General features: G+C 41.1%; 1 protein-coding gene across 3 annotated transcripts in view; it reads left to right on the top strand.

Moving 5' to 3' along the window:
* Positions 1-18632, top strand: part of FAM172A (family with sequence similarity 172 member A) — a 636319-nt gene that overhangs the window by 360585 nt on the left and 257102 nt on the right. The window lies entirely within an intron of this gene.

Raw genomic sequence — 18632 nt, 5'->3', positions numbered from 1 at the left:
CGTCAGACTCACAGAAACAGAACGAAGCCCTGCAGATCGCAAGGCTTCATTCTGTTTCTGTGAGTCTGACATCCTGCACGTTGTGTACATGCAGGACGTCAGACAGACTCAGAAACCAAATGAAGCAAGAAGACTTCGGCTGCTGGGGGTTGGGGTCCCCCGCCAGCAAAGGTAGCAGACGGCGACGGCAGGTTGACGGCGGGTTGGTGGCGGGAGGGTGGGGTTGAGAGGGTCGTTGGCAGGGGGGTCCAGGGCCAAATCTACGGGGGCCCTGGCCTCCGTGGCCCCATAGCAGCTATGCCCCTGATCTTAGCGCCTAAAGTGACATTTGTACGCTAAGATGGTACAATACTAGCACTTATTCACATGTGTAAGTGCCAAATGCTGACTTAAGGGGTCTTTTACTAAGGCACACTTACGTTTCTAGCACGTGCTAAAAATAGGCATGCTAAACGTTAGAGACACCAATTTATTCCTATGGGTGTCTCTATCGTTTAGCGCACGCTAAAAACGTAAGCGTGCCTTAGTAAAAGACCCCCTTATACTCTATTTAAAATGGTACCTGGGCGTCCAGATGCTGTTACAGAATTTGTGCTCTGTGCTCTACATTTTAGCACCCACTTAGGGTGTTCTTTTTAGAATTGTCCCCATTATAGCATGACCAAAATTGTGCATGCAGGTCCAGTCATATTCTGGATTTACACGCATAACTTAATTAATTATCAAGCCAATAGCACCAATCATTGCTACTTAACAAGTAATTATTGATACTAATTGGCATTGATTAGAATTTATGTGCACAACTTGCTAGGCATATTCTGTAAAGTGATGTGCGTAAATTCTAATGTGTGCTGCCAAAAAGGGGTGTGGCCATGGGCATATAATGGGCAGACTGTGGGCGTTCCGAAAAGCCATGAGCACGGTTATAGAATATACCTGCTCTACATCTAACTTAGGCGCCGATATTTACACTAAGTCTTACTTGGCATAAATGGACGCACCTAGAATTAGGCGCAGGCATGGCCACTAGGAGTATTCTATAAACTGGCTAGGCAGAAATACCTTCGGCACTGGTTTTTCAGGCGCCATATATAGAATCTAGTCCTATGTGCATATTTGTGGATATATATACATACACACACAAACAATTCTGAAATGTTTTCCATTCTTTTGCTCACTGCAGTCCAAATTTTATACTTTGTGCCCCCAAAATTCAGCTGGTGTGGGCAGTGCTGTTAATGTCCGCCACCGGCGTTAAACTTAGATATTCGGTCGCCAGCATTGGGTATCTGGGTTTTAAAAAAACTGGTTAGTGCATACCCGGTTAACTCGATATTCAGAGCTAACCAGCCATTTATTAGCGCATAAAGACTGCTACTACTAATGATAATTTTTATAGCGCTACTAGATGTACGCAGCGCTGTACACATTATGCAGGTACTTTCTCTGTCCCTAGAGGGCTCACTATCTAAGTTTTTGTGCTAATCATATGGTCTTATGCGCTAACACTGGCCGGTTAGCTCTGAATAACTAACCAGACTTCACTCCCGAAAATGGTCAAATAGCCACCAATAAGTGAGTTAACTGGTCGGCAGCCATTCCCAGCTGGTGAACTTCCTTTGAAAATTGACTGGTGTGTGATTTGTATGTTTCAAATTTATGAAATTTAAAGAAATGCTTGTGTACCCAATGCCGGAAAGAAAGCCAGCAGATCAATGTCACAACAAAAAGATTTTTTATTTATTATGATCTATGATAATTATTATATATTTGTTCATTGTAGCCCCTGACGCAGCCCTAGGTGGGCGAAACACGGCCTGTGTCGGGCGATTTGTTCATACACGGTATCTTCAATAAAATCTTTTTGTTGTGACATTGATCTGCTGGCTTTCTTTCCCATATTGGATTTTGCAGATCGTTTGCCTTGTTGTTTTTTGTGTACTCAATGCCTCCATGCTTATTTAATAATTAGAAGATATTAAAATGCGCCATCCAGTTCACCCTTTATAATCAAAAATTTAAGATAATGAATTCCTGTTTACCACATAGGAGTTCATTGTGTTGTGGAGAGGTTACCTCTTCCTCCAAATTGTGTCTGAAACACAAAAAAATGATCACGGATCCATAATTAATGGAATTATCTTTTCTCTGGTCCAAATTTGTTCCTGATATCCAAGATACTTCATCACTTGGGGGCCCTTTTACTAAAGGGTGGTAGGGTTACCACTGCGTTGGCACACGGCAAATCGGGCCTACCACAGGAGCCTGGCTGTAGTCCCGGCCTCTGCTGCATACCAACTCTGGCACTAGAAAATGCATTTTTATTTTCTAGTGCCGGGGTAGCACAGGAGCCCTTACTGCCTCCTCAATAGGTGGTGGTAAGGGTTCCCCCAGGAAAAGGCCATGTATCAAGTGGTTCACTTATCACAGGACCATGTCTCTTTAAAAAGAAAGACCTTTTATCCACTGTGGTAAAAGAAGGCCTTAGCGCATGGTGAATCTATGTGCTGACACTGCTGCAGGGCCCTTTTTACTGCAGCTTATTAAAAGGAGCCCTTGATCTTTTCCTTTCCAAGCTAGAAATCTCATCTGTTTAGACTTACCACCTCTCCTTAATATTGTTCTGCCATTTTCTCATATTTCTTTTCTAAATATGTAGTCATTTTTGTCTTTGTTGACTTATGTATTTAAACCATGCCAACATTAAAGTGCACTAAAATAAATTATTATAAATCTGGTTGATATAACCAATAAATATAAGTTGATAAAAATATAAATTCTGCACAGTTAGTCTGGAAGAAAAGTAGACTGAGGGAAGACATGGCAAATGTACAAATACATGAACATTGTTAAATTGAGGATGGGAGCTGGTTGTCCAAATGAAGGTAGGGCAGCGGCTGCATCAACAGGGGCAGGAAAGAGGGGGGAGATGCTGAACATGGGGCAGGATAGATAAGGGGAGAGGAGATACTGAATTAGGGATAGGGCCATGTGGGAAAGGGAAGAGGAAGGGGGATGCTGGCCACTAGGGAGAGGAAGGGAGAGAAGTGAAGAGGAATTTTGGTCACTTAGAGGGATGCTGGCCACTTAGGGAGAATTCTCCCTACTTTTTTGGGAGGGTAAGAAGGGGAAGTGGGATGCTAGCCATTGAGGGAGAGGGTAGGGAGGGAAAGTGGAATGCTGGCTATCTGGGGGGAAGGGAGGGAGGAAAGTGGGATGCCGGACTATAGGGGATATTAGAGAAGAGAAGGGAAAATGCTGGACTACAGGAGGATAGAGCCTTGCGCTGCCTCAAAGGGGGGGCATATTGCCAAAATTTTGCTTAAAGCATTGGATACCCTTGTGCCAGCCATGGGTAGAATCACTGTGGCAGAGATTTTAGGAGCAGATTAGTGAAACTCTGGTTGGCAGTTAGGAAGATGAATGGACTAGATATCCTCTTGATCTCATTTTGGTTCTATATTTCTATGATTTTCCATTACCTTCTCTCCCCCACCAGCACCAGCACCCACACCAGGTTTTAAAAGAAATGGCTGCAAGGTGCCTGGGGAGCCCAAAGAAAATACATTTTATAAAACTTGCTTTTTTAATATCAACATTCTAGTTGTTGTTTTTTTAATTTATACTAATCATGCCAGCTTCTTATATGTGAAACAGTTGGTGCTGTACTATTTTGTTCTGACTGCGAGTGAGGAAATTCCCAGAGTTTCACACCAGCATTACAGCTAAAATGAACAATACAACAAAATACTTTTTTCTTCAGCTTTTTAAAATATGCTTTTCTGACTCTCCTCATTGTCCTCTACTTTCTGTTTTCTGCATTTATGAAAGTAGCAGACTACAGTGTTTATTTTTTTATGATGATTTATTGGTGCTTCCAATAAAATAATCTGTGTGTTGCATACTTAATTGCATTGTATTGGTACTGTCCTATAAACTTGATTTGTCAATAATGTCAGAAGGAGAACTTTATTTTTTTAAGCCAGATGTGTAATATTTTTAGGTGATTTTTATGCCATGAAATACTTTCATTTGAAAGATGAAGGTGCCAAATTCAGCAAATGACCAATGTGTCATTTCCATTTCATCTGTCTCGCTCGTCATTCTGGTGGATATTCCTTCACCTTTGTTCTGCTTTTAATATAAAGCACACAGATGTTTCAGAACAAGACTTGACTTCTGACCTTGGGGCTGCTAGGGTCAGGGTGTCCAGGGCCTGTGAAATTATCACAAGCTGAGCTAAAGTTTTTCTCCATCACAGGAAGGAACCAGTGAGTGAGAAGTTAAAAAGGAGCTTTGTCAAAAAGACAAGATGGTCTCAGTAAGGGTCAGCTTCTGTAGACTGCTCTCTCTGCAGGAGTTGCATGCTTGAGAGGAAGAATATAATATAACCACTTGCACATCACATATCTGTCACAGAGATCTAGATTAGAGTAGTATATTTAATATAAGATGCCTTGTTTCAAAATATAAGTTAGCAAGTTAGCTCTTATGTTTCGGCATAATTAGGTCTTGTTAACATTGATGTCTAATTTAAACCAGGCCTATTAGAGTAATTTTGTAATCCTTGTTTAGGTGCTTACAAGTTTGCTTGGGATATGTGTGGCTGATGAATTGTATATACTTTATGTGGTGTATACATTCAGGCCTCACCAGTCACTGGTGAATGTATAACTCCACTATCCATAGATTTTGAGATACAAGAAGTTGTGTATTGTAAGTGAAAAAGTGCCTACTGTGGTGTATTTTAGTCATTTACATGTGGATGTGGCACACCTAAATGATCTCTTATGAAATACCCACTGGTGCAAAAGTATACACTTTGAAGTGATGGAATGTATTTTGCCAGTGAGCATGCATAGGAGTGGCGTTTGGGCATAGTACACAAGTGTATGAGTAGATTATAAAATCCTCTCATTTACACTCATACTTGACAAATATTAACACGGACTAGGGCTATTGTAAATGTCCATGCTTACCACTTACACTAGTGTTCTATAAAGGCTATAGGCCCCTACTTGTCTTTATAAAATAAGACTTTCATAGGTGCCTGAAAAAGTGCTTTAACAAGATTCTCCCTTATAAAATTACCACCTATATGGTAGAGAGTAATTTTATAGCAGATCACCTAGTTTGGGAGGGCAAGTAGGCACCTATTTTAGGACTGTTTTATAAAGACATACAGTAGCTGCCTTTGTGTCCTTATAAAATTTTCCCATAAAGCTTCAGAAATCACAGCTATAATTAAGCCATGGACTTTCATACCTTCTTGGGAGTAGATATAAATATTTGCACATAAAGAGCTAGATTCTATCTAAGGTACCTGAAAAATCAGTGCGGTAAAAAAGCTGGAATAATAAAGAAAGGTATTCCTATCTGATGGTTTTCTGTAAAGTGTAGTTCTGAAGCTATATTCTTTTTTTACATATGAGGAGGTCCAAAAGATTAATCTCATATGTGTCGTACTGCATCTTGAAAGTTAAATGTGGATCTTTCTGATTCAGCCATGCAAAAAAAATTTCCAAACTGGCAGTATCACCACGCCACACAGACAAATATCATCAATGTACCGTTTATTTTAAAAAATGACATTGCACTCATAGGGATGGTTGTGTAGCTGTGTCTCCTCAAAATGAGCGACATAAAGATTAGCAATGTCAGGGGCCATAGCTACCCCCATGGCTGTACCTCTAATTTGTAAATAAAACTTGTTTTGAAAGCAAAAATAATTCTTGGTTAAAGCTATAGTCGCTAGAGTAAGGATAAACCAATTCAGAATCCTATGATCCTACTAATTCAGGTCTTGCTTTGGTACCTCAATAAAGTCTTTCATCCATTACTCCCATCTTGAGAGTCATATGGCACCCTCTACTTTGCGTTGCTCCTTGATTCTTCAAAGAGGTTGTCTCTTGTTTTCCTGTGAATATCTTTTTACCTTAGGGTCATTCTTTATAATAAGCTACAATTTGACTAACACATCTCCTCTGTTGCCAAGTGCAGCTTTATGGCTATTTGTCAGTTTTGCTAAATACAACCATTCCTCACCTTTTATGGCCAACAAGCAGCTCCTTATGCATTGGTTACTTCTCACTTAGACTATGCTAATGTAGTCCTCACTGGTCTCTCTCAATAGCCTCTCAAATGATACACAAAACAACAATAAGAGTCCTTCGTAGAGCATAGAAGCACAACCTAAAGTTCCGGAAAAAATTAAAGACAATCCTATTCCAAAAGTCATACCCCACCGACCCAACATAAGAACTAGAATACCTGCTACACAACAACACCAAGAACGTAACGGACTCACCCCAATTCTCCCTCTTCCTACCTAATGTTTCCCCAATGTATCTACCATATATGAACCATATTCTACCACAATCACACCTTGTACTTGTGCACACTTTGTATTTGTTCAGACCGGAACCGGCGAACGCCGCTATGGTACTATGTAAGCCACATTGAGCCTGCAAATAGGTGGGAAAATGTGGGATACAAATGTAACAAATAAATAAACTATGTCACTCCTTTACTTCAAAAACCCCACTGGCTGCCATTTTCTTTCCATATCCATTTTAGAATTATTATACCCAGGGCCAGCAGAACTCAGTAACCAGGGTATGCATAGCAGAAGGGTGCCAACATTCGAGGGGTCCCAGAAACTGCCATGCTTACCCTGCACTACACTACAGCCCTCCTTCAAAATGGCAGCCATTTTGAAAACCCAGTGGTGCTGCCCACAGCACAGAAGAGAAAAAGCAAGAGATGGAGGAGCGGCAGAGGGCAGGAAAGAGTGGGATTCTTTTTTGTCCCTGCAGCTTCAGAGGCCACTACACCACCAGGGTGTCCTTCACGGATCAAGGTAGGTCTTCTTAGGAGGGTTGGAGTGTGTGGGAGATGGCGGCATTACTGAGGCAGCAGTGGCGGGGGGGGGGGGGGGGGGGTTGGCACAGTATAAGTCATCACAAGGACAAAATATAAGAAAACAAATGGACTGCATTAGGGGCTTATAGCCCATTTAGTTATGTTTCAGCAAATGAGAGATCTACATGAAAGAAAATAATTTATTTTATTATTTTGACTTCTGAAAACCACTTGTCCCTGAAACATGCTCAAAAACCAGAATAATCCATTTGTACAACTGAGATGAAGTGAAGATGTGATTCCATGTGCTCCAGTGAAAGGAGAGTTCAATTTTTCTTCCAATCTTTATAACACCAGGCTTCTCAAGGCAGATTACAACAACAGTTAAGATGAACCCATCAGTAAAGAGGATATCCTCACTGAAATTTAGCCATATATAACTGTATTATATAGAAGTGTATAAAACGGAGCACAAAGTACAGCCTTTATTAGTGCTGTTTCCACAGGCTACAATAATTTTTAAGCAGTTTTAGTGATGTTCAATTTTATTTCATGATAGTTATATCTACATATGGGAACCTTTCAAATAAATTAAAAAGCTGTCGAATAAATGGTGTAAATGGCACAAGAATGTAAAAGGGTGCTGAAGAGTTGTGTACGTGTGTTGAAAAAATCATTTATATTGAACTGAACTGTGCAAGAGGAAGCACTGACATTATTGAGAGTGAACTGTGAAGTGTGCTGAAGGTCTGCTGGAATCAGACCTGATCCGAGAAGTAGAACTGAGGAGCGGTGTTTGGGGTGAGGTAACCCCGCAACCTTGGACTATTTGTCCTGCTAGGCAGAGGCCTATATGAGTGATGTTAATAAAGAGAAACTGTTTTCCTGGTTCTGTGTTTTAACAACCGAGGAATAAGCAAAATAAATCCTCTGTTTTGAGTTTATACCTCCTGTTCGACTGTATCTTTGATCCGATCAAGCCCAGCCCCGCTTGGGTGCATTACAACAATCTACTACATTTTTCTTCTTAGCGGTTACATTATGGAAGTCAGTCCCTGCACCCCTTCATGCTGAACCTACCTGAAAATACTTTAAGGCTGCTCTCAAAATGCATTTCTTTGGCCTTGCTTTTCCAACCTGAAACTGGAATCAGTGAGTATAGTGGTACAGTGAGTTGGTGTTTTACTCTTGCTATTCTTACTGTCATCCTTTCCTTTTCACTCTCTTACCCCAATGCTCCTGCCTCCTCCCTTGACTGTATTCCTTTTTACTATTAATTATGGAGTTCCTTTCTGCCTTTAATTTATTCTCTATTGAAAAAAAACTTTTAAAACGCTTTGATGTGTTAAACTAAAGGTAGTATAACAGATGCAAATAAAGAAATAAAATAAATAAATTCAAGGCTGTTAGTTTTGTTTCTGGGCTATGACCTGTGCAGTAACCTGCCTGCCTTGGATGAAATACTTTCTAGAAAATGAGTGAGTTGTTTTAATACCAATTTCTCCACCATTTTTGAAAGGAAGTTAAATTAGAGACTGGGCAATACGGAGTAAAGTTCTAAGGAGTAGGGTTGTTTTCCTAGGAATACGGGTGTCTTATGCATACTCATTGTGGATATCATTAAAACTTTACTGGCCAGGAGTGCTCCAAAGACTGGTTGAGAAACACTGCCCTAGAGCCTTTTCTGACTGCAGTCAGAGCTGTTTCACTGTTCATTTCCCAGTCTTTGATCATACAACCTCTTTTGAAAGAAAAGTAACTCTTGTAAGATTTTATATAGATATAACATTAAGAATAATCATTTATACGACAGAATCAAAAGGATCCTTGGGTACATAAGTATTTCTCATGGATTATTTTTTGATATCTAGTAGAAATAGTGACTGAGAAACTTCAATTTCAAATAAATTAAAATGTCTGTCTCTTTAGACAAAGGACCTGTTTTCAAAAGAGCTATATCTATCCTGCGTCTTTAACAAAAGCCTTTGGGGGAAAAGCTTATAGATGTTCAAGCTAAGCAATACTTATATGTCTTTATTATCCAGTCTGTTTTAAGATCACATCATAATTAAAATTAGTTTAAGCTTTAACTCTGCCATGGCAAATGATAATGTGTTTGAGGTGCCATAGCAAAGCATAAGGTGTTTAAAGTGTTTTAGAAGTATGGCCATGTCATCTTATTTGCTGTCAGTACCTGGATTAGATTTTGTCCTGGTGTGGCTCTTGCTGTTCTGACATCCTCTAAGATCTGCTGATAAAATGTAATTAAATGTTCCTTCTTATAAACAGATTGGGTTAAAAGATATTAGATCTAAAATCTTCTATGCGGAAGGTGCACATTTGTGGAACAGTCTTCATATGGAATTACAAAACATTAAGAGTTACCTTCAATATAGGAAATTCCTCAAAGCTTATTTTTTTTTCTTAGGCCTTTGGTTAAGGGGTTGTATGGATCTTTTATTGATTTCCTGTAATTTTTAGATATGTGTTATGTTAATGCTGTCTTATTGGATTGTGGATGTTTCTTGTACACCGCTTAGAATTTTGGATAGTGCGGTTTATAAATTATGTTTTGAATAATTAAATAAATAAATACCCTTCCCCAATGAATTTAGTTTAAATCCCTCTTCAATAACCCCCTCTTTTATAGAGCCACATGGCAATGCTGACACATTCCACCCCACTTTTACCGGCATCCACTAGTGTGGCTTTGTAAAAGGGGGGTTAAGTCAGCCAGTCTGCTGCAGAAGACAGTTTGTCCCTTCTTTGATAGATGGACACCATTTCTGCTCAGTAACTCGTAAAAATCATCCCGTGGTCTTGGACGCCAAATTGCTCTTGATGACACAATTGGTGAAGGCATGATCTCCAAGATGTGAGCATCTCTGATTTACCCTCAACAGGGAGGATCAATGAGACTCCACCTATGCACCTCTCTGCTTCAGCTTATCTCCCAGAGCCATGAAGTCGCTTTTGATAAATTCATTGGGATAGCTAGTAGTATCATTTGTGCCAATATGGATGAGTAACATGTGATAATGGTCAGTCAGCTTGAGAAGTCTCGGCAACCTTTCTGTAATGTCTCAAATCTTGGCACTAGGCAAACAGTACACCTCCCTTGACATCATGTCTGGTCGACAGATGGTTGCCTCTGTACCTCTCAGAAAGGAATCACTAACTATAACGACCCTTCGCTTTCTAGGGATCATTGTTTCAGCAACTTTGGGATTTTTGTATCCTCCTATTCCTGGAGTATTTTGACCTCTTCTACTTGCAGAGCCATATACCGGTTCTTCAGTTTGAGGGAAGGTGCAGTTGGAGTCTTAACTTTGCAAGGTCTAGTGACCTGTGTCAACTGTCTTCTTTTTGTATAGCATCTCTTTTCTCTTTGCTGGAGATTCTCACTGAAGCATTTCCAAGATGGATTTCTCTTAGCCATGGATGCTTCTCAGTCTTGCCATCTCCTATCTTAGCTCTTTAACTTCATTCATGATGGATTCTGTGTGCAGACATCTTCCACATGGCACCATTATCTCACCTTGGATCATGCTCTCAGTCTGAACAGAGGCAGAAACAGATTGTGCAGAATCAGCAGCTTCGGAGGCACAATGTTTCCTAATCATGTTTCATTAGTAGGAATTTTTGTACCTGTAGAAGGAAAAGGCCTACCAAGGACCCTAAAGGCAATATTTCCTGCCCCAAGTGTTTGTAAGGAAAAGGAAGCAGCTAGCTTCTTTTATGTGAGATCTAACCATGTCTAATTCTCTGTGTGTATCCTTGTTGCTTCCTCACCTCTTATTTGAGTTTAGAGTGGTATTATCCACTGTGTTCAGGCTTAGAAATATGTTTTATATATCTGATATGTGAAAAGTAGTGTGTTCCCTTTGTAATGAAAGAATGTACTAATTTGAGCCCCTAAAAATATAAGAATTCTGTTTTCACAGGTTAATGAAATCTGAGTAATTGTAAGCTATTGTGAAATATTGTATTGTTGGTGTATATGAGCAAAGTACATGCATAGATGAGTCCCTTTACATGTATAAAACAGGCTTTACATGCAAAAGTCCTTTATAAAGTTACCCCAGACCCCCTGATTCTATAAAAGTTGCCAAAACTTGTGCACACAAATTTGGGTGTGTGCCCAATTTGTGCATGCCTTTTAATTGGATAATGAGCCAATTAGTGCCAATAATTGACTTTTTAATATATACACATGTAAATTTTACACTTGTTCCAGAAAAGGGGATGCAGAAATGGGTGTGTCATGGGTGTTTCAGGACAGAGAATGGGCATGGATTCCAGTTATGTGCACAATTATAGAATAAGGGAGTTGTGCATATAAATGTATGCAGGGGCATTTGCACCATGTTTTTGTTGGTGCAACTAGGCGTGCCTAAATTTACACACGACCCCTGTGCTTAGGTGCTATTCTGTAAACTGTGCCTAACTTTAGGCACAGCTTATAGAATAGCGCTTAAGCGGATTTTTTTCTGCACTGATTTTGTAGGCGCGATTTATAGAATTCACTCCATAATGTATCAGCAGTGCATATGGGTATAATATACATGTTAACATGAATGTCTATACCTTTACATCCTGATGTGGACAGTAGTTTCCTATTCAATTGTTAATGCTGTGACTAAATGCTGTTAAGGGAGAGCCATATTGTAATCTTTGCTAAATTGACAAAAAAGCTTAGAGGCAGAGAAGACAAATTAAGGGGTCCTTGACTTTTACTAAGGTGTGCTAACAGATTTAGAGGGTCTTTTAGTAAGCCATGGTAGCCCATAGGAATATAATGGCTGTCTCAGCATTTATCCTTCTGCTGATTTCTACCACGAGCTAAAAACAGTACTGCGTCTTAATAAAACACCCCCTTAGCATGTGCTAAATGATAAACTGCTCAAATACATTAGTACTGAGCGGTATATCAAACATTTAAATCCAATCCATAGGAATATAATGGGTGTCTTATCATTTAGCGCACGCTAATCATTAGTGGGCACTAAATCCATTAGCACACCTTAGTAAAAGGATCCCTGAACATGAAGAATCACAGTATACTGTCAGGGTGATTTTCAGTTTAGTAGAAAATAGTGATTGAGTATTCTTTTTCTTTGCATCCTCGACTAATTTATTTTTTTTTCAGTCATCATTTTTATGCATTTGCTTTAAATACCTTTTTTTTTTCTACATCTGTGAGCAGTTCACACAACAGGGATATGAATAGTTTGACTTCTTTCTTTTCTGTTACCGTGATTGAAATTTGCGATGTAACATTTCAAAACGAGGTGCACTATTGTTAAGAGATTACAGAACACTTACGGGTCAATATTTAGCCAGTGGTGGTTATCTCTGACCTTTGCCAGCTAAATTAGACACACATATTCAGTATCAGGCCATATCTGGACACTGGCACTGAATATTCAGGTCTATTGCAGAGCCTGAAAGTTATGCAGGTAAAGTGGATATTCAGGGGTCCTTTTACTAAGGCGCATAGGCGCCTACACATGTCCAATGTCTGTCAAATTGGAACTACCACCCAGCTACTGTGTGCCCTGGGCAGTAATTCCATTTTTAACATGCGTACAAAACATGCGGTGGACATTTTCTACTGCATGTCTCTAACAGGGGGTACACACGCTGACACTTACTGCCCGGTTAGCGCGTGAGACATTACCGCCAAGTCAGTGGGTGACGGTAAGGTCTCAGGCCAAAAATGGATGCGCGCTGGTTTTAATTTTGCTGCACATCCATTTTCGGCCAAGGTCTTTTTTCCAGGTGTGCTGAAAAATAGACCTGTGTGCGTCCAAAACACGCAGGCCATTTTTCAGAGCGCCTTAGTAAAGGCGCCCCTCAATGCTTCACAGACTTTAAAGAGGCATATTTTCAAAGCACTTAGCCTTCCAAAGTTCCATAGGTTTCTATGGAACTTTGGAAGGCTAAGTGCTTTGAAAATATGCCTATAGCTAACCAGGCAAAAATCAGGACAGCCTTTTGTGCAGTCTTACAGGCCTGGTTATCTGTGCGTCCCGGTACTAAATATCACCAGTGCCCACGTAACCTGTGGCTCCTCCTTGACTTTGCCCCTGGACCACCCCTACACTAACCAATAAGTGCCATGGTAGTCAAAAGCAATATAGAGTGACACTGTCCAGTTATGTTCCGCAGCTCCAGGGCAATTTAACCATGCAGGAGCCTCTCCTCAGTTAAATAGATTTGAATATCATCCCCTTAAATTTTGAATGTATCACACTTAAACATACTGTTGCATTAACCCTTAGGTTTTTCTCCCACACTTTTATCTTCAGTCTTTCTGAGTACAGAGCTAAAAGGTTTTCCAGCTGTTGAAACTAACCTAGTTTGTGAGTTCATTGAAAACTTGAGGGATTTATCCATATATATTTACTGATTGAAGCTGATATAGCTATAAGGTTTTATCAGTTTCCATTGATCTATTGCGCATGTTCCCTCCCTAGGTTGCAAGATGTGCTTGTATTTGCATAAGGCCGTGGGCAAGGTTCTTTTTTTTGCATTGATTAACTTGTTCAAGGGAGACTGATATGTTCTTGCATTGATCATTTTGCCTTTTCTTAGTAGACTGAGTTATACAAGTTCATCTCAAACATTCTAGGGAGAAAGCTAAAACTTTATTGAAGATGTTTCAATTTTATTCAGATCTTCCTTTGGGTATAGGCATTTTTTCAGGATATATTTCTTTTTCTTTTTAGTTTGGATATAATTCTTCATAATACAGTATACTGTAGACAATATCAGCAAGTCTAAGACAATATAAACATTTTTATATGTAAAGCACTTCATGCAGGTCTTACCTCAGACAATTTATTTAGCCACGAGTAAAGATCAAAAGTGTTTTCCTTAAAGATTAGGGGACTATAAACCTAAGAATAAATTAGGACATTCTGTGTGGTATCTGTGCCAAGGCCATCACTTTTTCTTTATAGCTGCAAGGTTTCTTGGTCCAGTGTGTATTTCATGTCTATGCTTACAAAACAATGACATATTTTCTCTTACAGGATACAACTTTATACTGAATTCCTTTTTCCAAGACTGTGGGGCATTATACTAAATTGCGCTAGAATTTGCACATTAGCAGCAAATATTAATGTGTAATAAGTGCAAAGCTGATGTGGTAAATGCAGGGGGGGGGGGGGCGGTGTCTAGCAGCTGCCCTGCATTTACCACACAGAACTTTTAACAGACGGGCATCATTTATGTGCAGTACTAGACTGCGCGAGCACCTGCCGTATCTGCCACAGCAAGCCACACGATATGGGCTCCTATTCAAATAAAGTCAGTAGCATAGCTAGCCACTCTGGCGTACCCCCCTCCTCCTCAAGAATACACATCCTCTTCACATAGGATTCTCCACCAACATCCCATCATGTGATGCTCTAACCCCCCAATCAGATTCCTGAAGCCCCCCTCACTGTCCCAATCTCCTGCCAACTGCCCTAGTCACTGCCCTGAACCCTCCCATCTGTAACAGTCCCAGTCACTGCTCTGAACCTTTACCTGCCCATCTCATGCCCAACTCCTGTCTACTCCTGTGTTTGACAGGATTTACTGCACTGGCTGCTTTCTTAGCACAGAATACATTCAAGCGGGCTCACAGTGTCTACTGCATAGTAAATCCTGGGTTATCTGCTTAACAAGCTTAGTAAAAGGGCCCCTACATATGGATACTATGGGGGGAGGGGTCACTTTCACCATTATTTTATTTAACATTGATACAGTCATCCATCCGCCTTTAACACAGTATTATTTTTGATTTCATAGATGACTCCTCCTCCTTCCACTTTCAGCACAGTTGGAACCTCCCTTAACTATGGCAAAGGTCAAAAAATTACATAGGGCGTGGATGCTGTTCAAAAATACCATTTGATAAAGTACCTCATGAAAGACTCCAGAGGAAATTGGAGATCCATGAGATAGGAGGTAGTGTTCTATTGTATATTAAAAACTGGTTAAGAGATAGTAAACAGAGAAGAGGGTTAAATGGTCAGTTTTCTCAATGGAGAAGGGTAGGTAGGTAGGTAGTGGAGAAGGGTAGGTAGAAAGAGTGGACTAACACGGCTAACACACCTCTTTACTTAACATATTTATAAATGACCTAGAGATGGGAGTTACTAATAAAGTAATTAAATTTGCTGACTACATAAAGTTATTCAAAGTTGTTAAATCGCAAGAGGATTGTGCAGAATTACAAGAGGACCTTATGAGACTGGGAGACTGGGTATCCAAATGGCAGATGGTGTTTAATGTGAGCAAGTGCAAAGTGATGCATGTGGGAAAGAAGAACCCGAACTGTAGGTATGTGTGATGGAAGGTTCCACGTTAGGAGTCACCGACCAGGAAAGGGATCTATGTGTCATCGTTGATGCTACATTAAAATCCTCAGCTCAGTGTGTGGCGGTGGCGGCTAAGAAAGCAAATAGAATGTTAGATATTATTAGGAAAGGAATAGAAAACAAAAATGAGGGCACCTTGAATACTGTGTGCAATTCTAGTCACCGCATCTCAAATAAAATATAGTGGAATTAGAAAAGGTACAGAGAAGGGCAACAAAAATGATAAAGGGGATGGGACAATTTCCCTTTCAGGAAAGGCTAAAGTGGCTAGGGCTCTTCAGCTTGGAGAAAAGATGGCTGAGAGGAGACATGATAGAGGTCTATAAAATAATGAGTGGAGTGGAGCAAGTAGACATGAATTGCTTGTTTACTCTTTCCAAATATACATGCATGCAATGAAGGTACAAAGTAGTAAATTTAAAACAAATTGGAGAAAATATTTCTTCACTCAACATGTAATTAAACTTTGGAATTCATTGCCAGAGAATGTGGTAAAAGCAGTTAGCTTAGCGGGGTTTAAAAAAGGTTTGGATAGCTTCCTAAAAGTCCATAGACCATTATTAAGATAGACTTGGGGAAAATCCATTGCTTATTTCTGGTATAAACAGCATAAAATGTATTGTACTGTTTTGGGATCTTGCCAGGTACTTGTAACCTGGATTGGCCACTGTTGGAAACAGGATGCTGGGCTTGATGGACCTTCAGTCTGTCTCAGTATGGCAACACTTATGTTTTTATATAAGCCACCTAATTGCCATTGGTTGGTGGTGTGTGCTGGGGGAAAGGGGTTAGGGGTGTTTGTGCTAGGGGGAGGTGATGGAGGTGGGGGGTAGCAGTGGTGTTGGTTTAAGGGGATATTAGAGGTGTTGCACACAAGTAAATTGTACACTTACTTTTACTGAACATTTGTCCTTTTGAGTCTTTATTTTGTGCTGACCCCCAGTTGGTGTGCTTCCTGGTCTGTGGTGGGGTGAGGAGGAGAGGGGGGGGGGGGTGCTCATCCTCTGGTGGCTGCTGCTATGGTTGGTGTCCCTTCTCTGGCATGGCCTGTCTTCTTTGAAGAACCAGGTTGTGCAGCAGGCCGTGAATATTTTGGCCTTCTTTTCAGGGCTGTAGAGGAGCTTCCCTATGGAACAGACCAGACATCGGAATCGATTCCTGAGCTTGTCAAAAGTGTGTGTTCTATGATGGTGTGGGTGCTCTTATGCCTCTTATTGTACTCCTCCTTCACTTCATTTTAGGGGTGTATATGAGCGTCTTAAACCAGATTCGCTTGGGGTAACCTCTGTCACCTGTGGGGGAAGCAGAATTATAGACATGGGTGTATATTGGCTGGTATGGGGACTTTGCATTGGTGGGGTTGTGGGGCCATCTAGTGGAAAGGAGATTCCTGAAAGCCGAAGGATGTAGGCATCGTGGGTGGAGCTTGGGTAGCGGGTACACACATCCACAGTCTCCCCTCCTGGACATCATACACAAGCTGCATGTTCATGGATTGAAATGATTTTCTGTTTCTGTAGGTCTCCTTATGTGCCTGGGAGGAGGAGGGAGGTAGTCTGAGTGTGACATGTGCAGTGAATGATGCCTATGACCGAGGGGAAGCAGTCTGTGGTGCAGAACTGAGCCATATTATTCTGAAGTGTCTGGGCGGTAGTGGGGAGGTTAATATAGTCAGAAGTGTGGGTGAGCAAGTAATTGAGGAACTGGGCAAGGCAGCTGGAGATCATGGGCTAGGTGAGGCCTGCATTGACTACTAGCACTGACTGGAAGATGCCAGTGGCCAGAAAGGCAAGGGTGGCAGTGACCGTCAGGTGGACTGGCACAGGATTATTCATGTGTGTCCTGGGCTGGAGGAGCAGTTATAGCTGTTCACAGAGGATGCTGTATGGCAGCCCTATTGAAGGAGAACCTAGAAAGGCATTCCTGGTCAATGAGGTCTAGGAAGCGAGTACAGGACCTGAAGACTTTCTGATAGGCATATCTCCTCTGGGTCCTCCCCTCCAAACTCTCATCCACTTCCAGCAAGGCATGAGCCACCAAAGCATTCAGAACATCCATGATTGGCATGCAGATATCCCACCACTACAGTACAACCCACTGATCCCAGAAACACCATTGTGCACACCTCCACCTACTGCACCTTGTGAGACCTGGTATCAGCCCCCACACCAGCACACAGTCATGAGACATACACTAGCTGCCCAGACCACTTACTCTCCCACCAGAGACAAACAATCCAGATACACATAGCTGCAGCACTAAGTACTCACTATCTCAGCACCAGCAAACAGTCCTCACACACAGACCAGCAGCACAAAGCACTTACTTTCCCAGGAACAGCACACAGCCCTCACACAAACAGTAGCATACAACACAATGAGAAACTAGGAATGGACAAACAGAGGAATAATCAGAGACAGGAGACAAGCAGGTAGGGATGTAGAAAGGGAGGCAAGGGGGTTTGGGGCAAATGAGGGTTTGGGTGAGGGAAAGTGGTAAGATACAGAGGAAGGGATGGGTGTGGCTGGGGGCATAGGCAAGGAATTGAGGAGGTGAGACACAGAGGCGGCAGTCAGGAAATGTAAATTTCAAAAGGTTCCGAGAAAGGTAACAAAGCACTCAGCAACTGTCCACTCTGTCTCACAAATAACCACTCCTACCTCGCCACTCTTGAACTAAGCAAAATCACAAATAGGTCTAAACAACAGTTTTGGCTTTACCCTAGAAGCTTTTAAAGCAGGTCTGATTCCAGACATTTTTCTTCCTGCCCCTAGGAAATCATTTTGCTATCCATTATGGGCATAAACATTCATTATATAACACTGCTCATGTCATACCTATGAAACACCCCCTCTGGGAACATCATCTTTTTGGCGGCTAGTGGACTTAGATGGTTTTTTTGGGTTGGTTTGATTATACGCTTTAGACATTTTTCTGCAAGAAAAATATATATCTGCCATGCCATTTTTGAATGTTTTTCTGTTTTGAAAATGAGCCCATAAGTGTAATAAATAACAACCAGACTATAACTGTAGGTGCAAATACAATGTCAGAAAATCACTTAGAAAAATAATTACTCTGGACTTGTTTGCTAGAAGTGTGACTGCTCCTAAGTTGGCCCTGAAGTTCAGGTATTGCTGTCACAAGATCAATGCCAAGGTGGTGGTGGGAAATATATATATATATATACAGTGCATATTTTCTAGCGAAAAAGGTGCCGGTACTCAAATGGCAGGCCACCCTTCAGGGGTGGGGAGTGATCACTGAGGGACCCACCCCACAGTAGCCAGGCTCCCTGCAACCAGTCACAGAATCTATGACAAGGCAGAACTGGTGTGTAGAGCCTGAGCTCTTTCATTAAAACTTGGAGAACATGGGTCAATTTTAGCAGACAATGGA

Source organism: Microcaecilia unicolor, chromosome 2 (genome assembly GCF_901765095.1).
Source record: "Microcaecilia unicolor chromosome 2, aMicUni1.1, whole genome shotgun sequence".
Lineage (NCBI taxonomy): Eukaryota > Metazoa > Chordata > Amphibia > Gymnophiona > Siphonopidae > Microcaecilia > Microcaecilia unicolor.
Note: the sequence above shows the minus strand (reverse complement) of the source record. Positions and strands in the feature narration are given on the sequence as shown.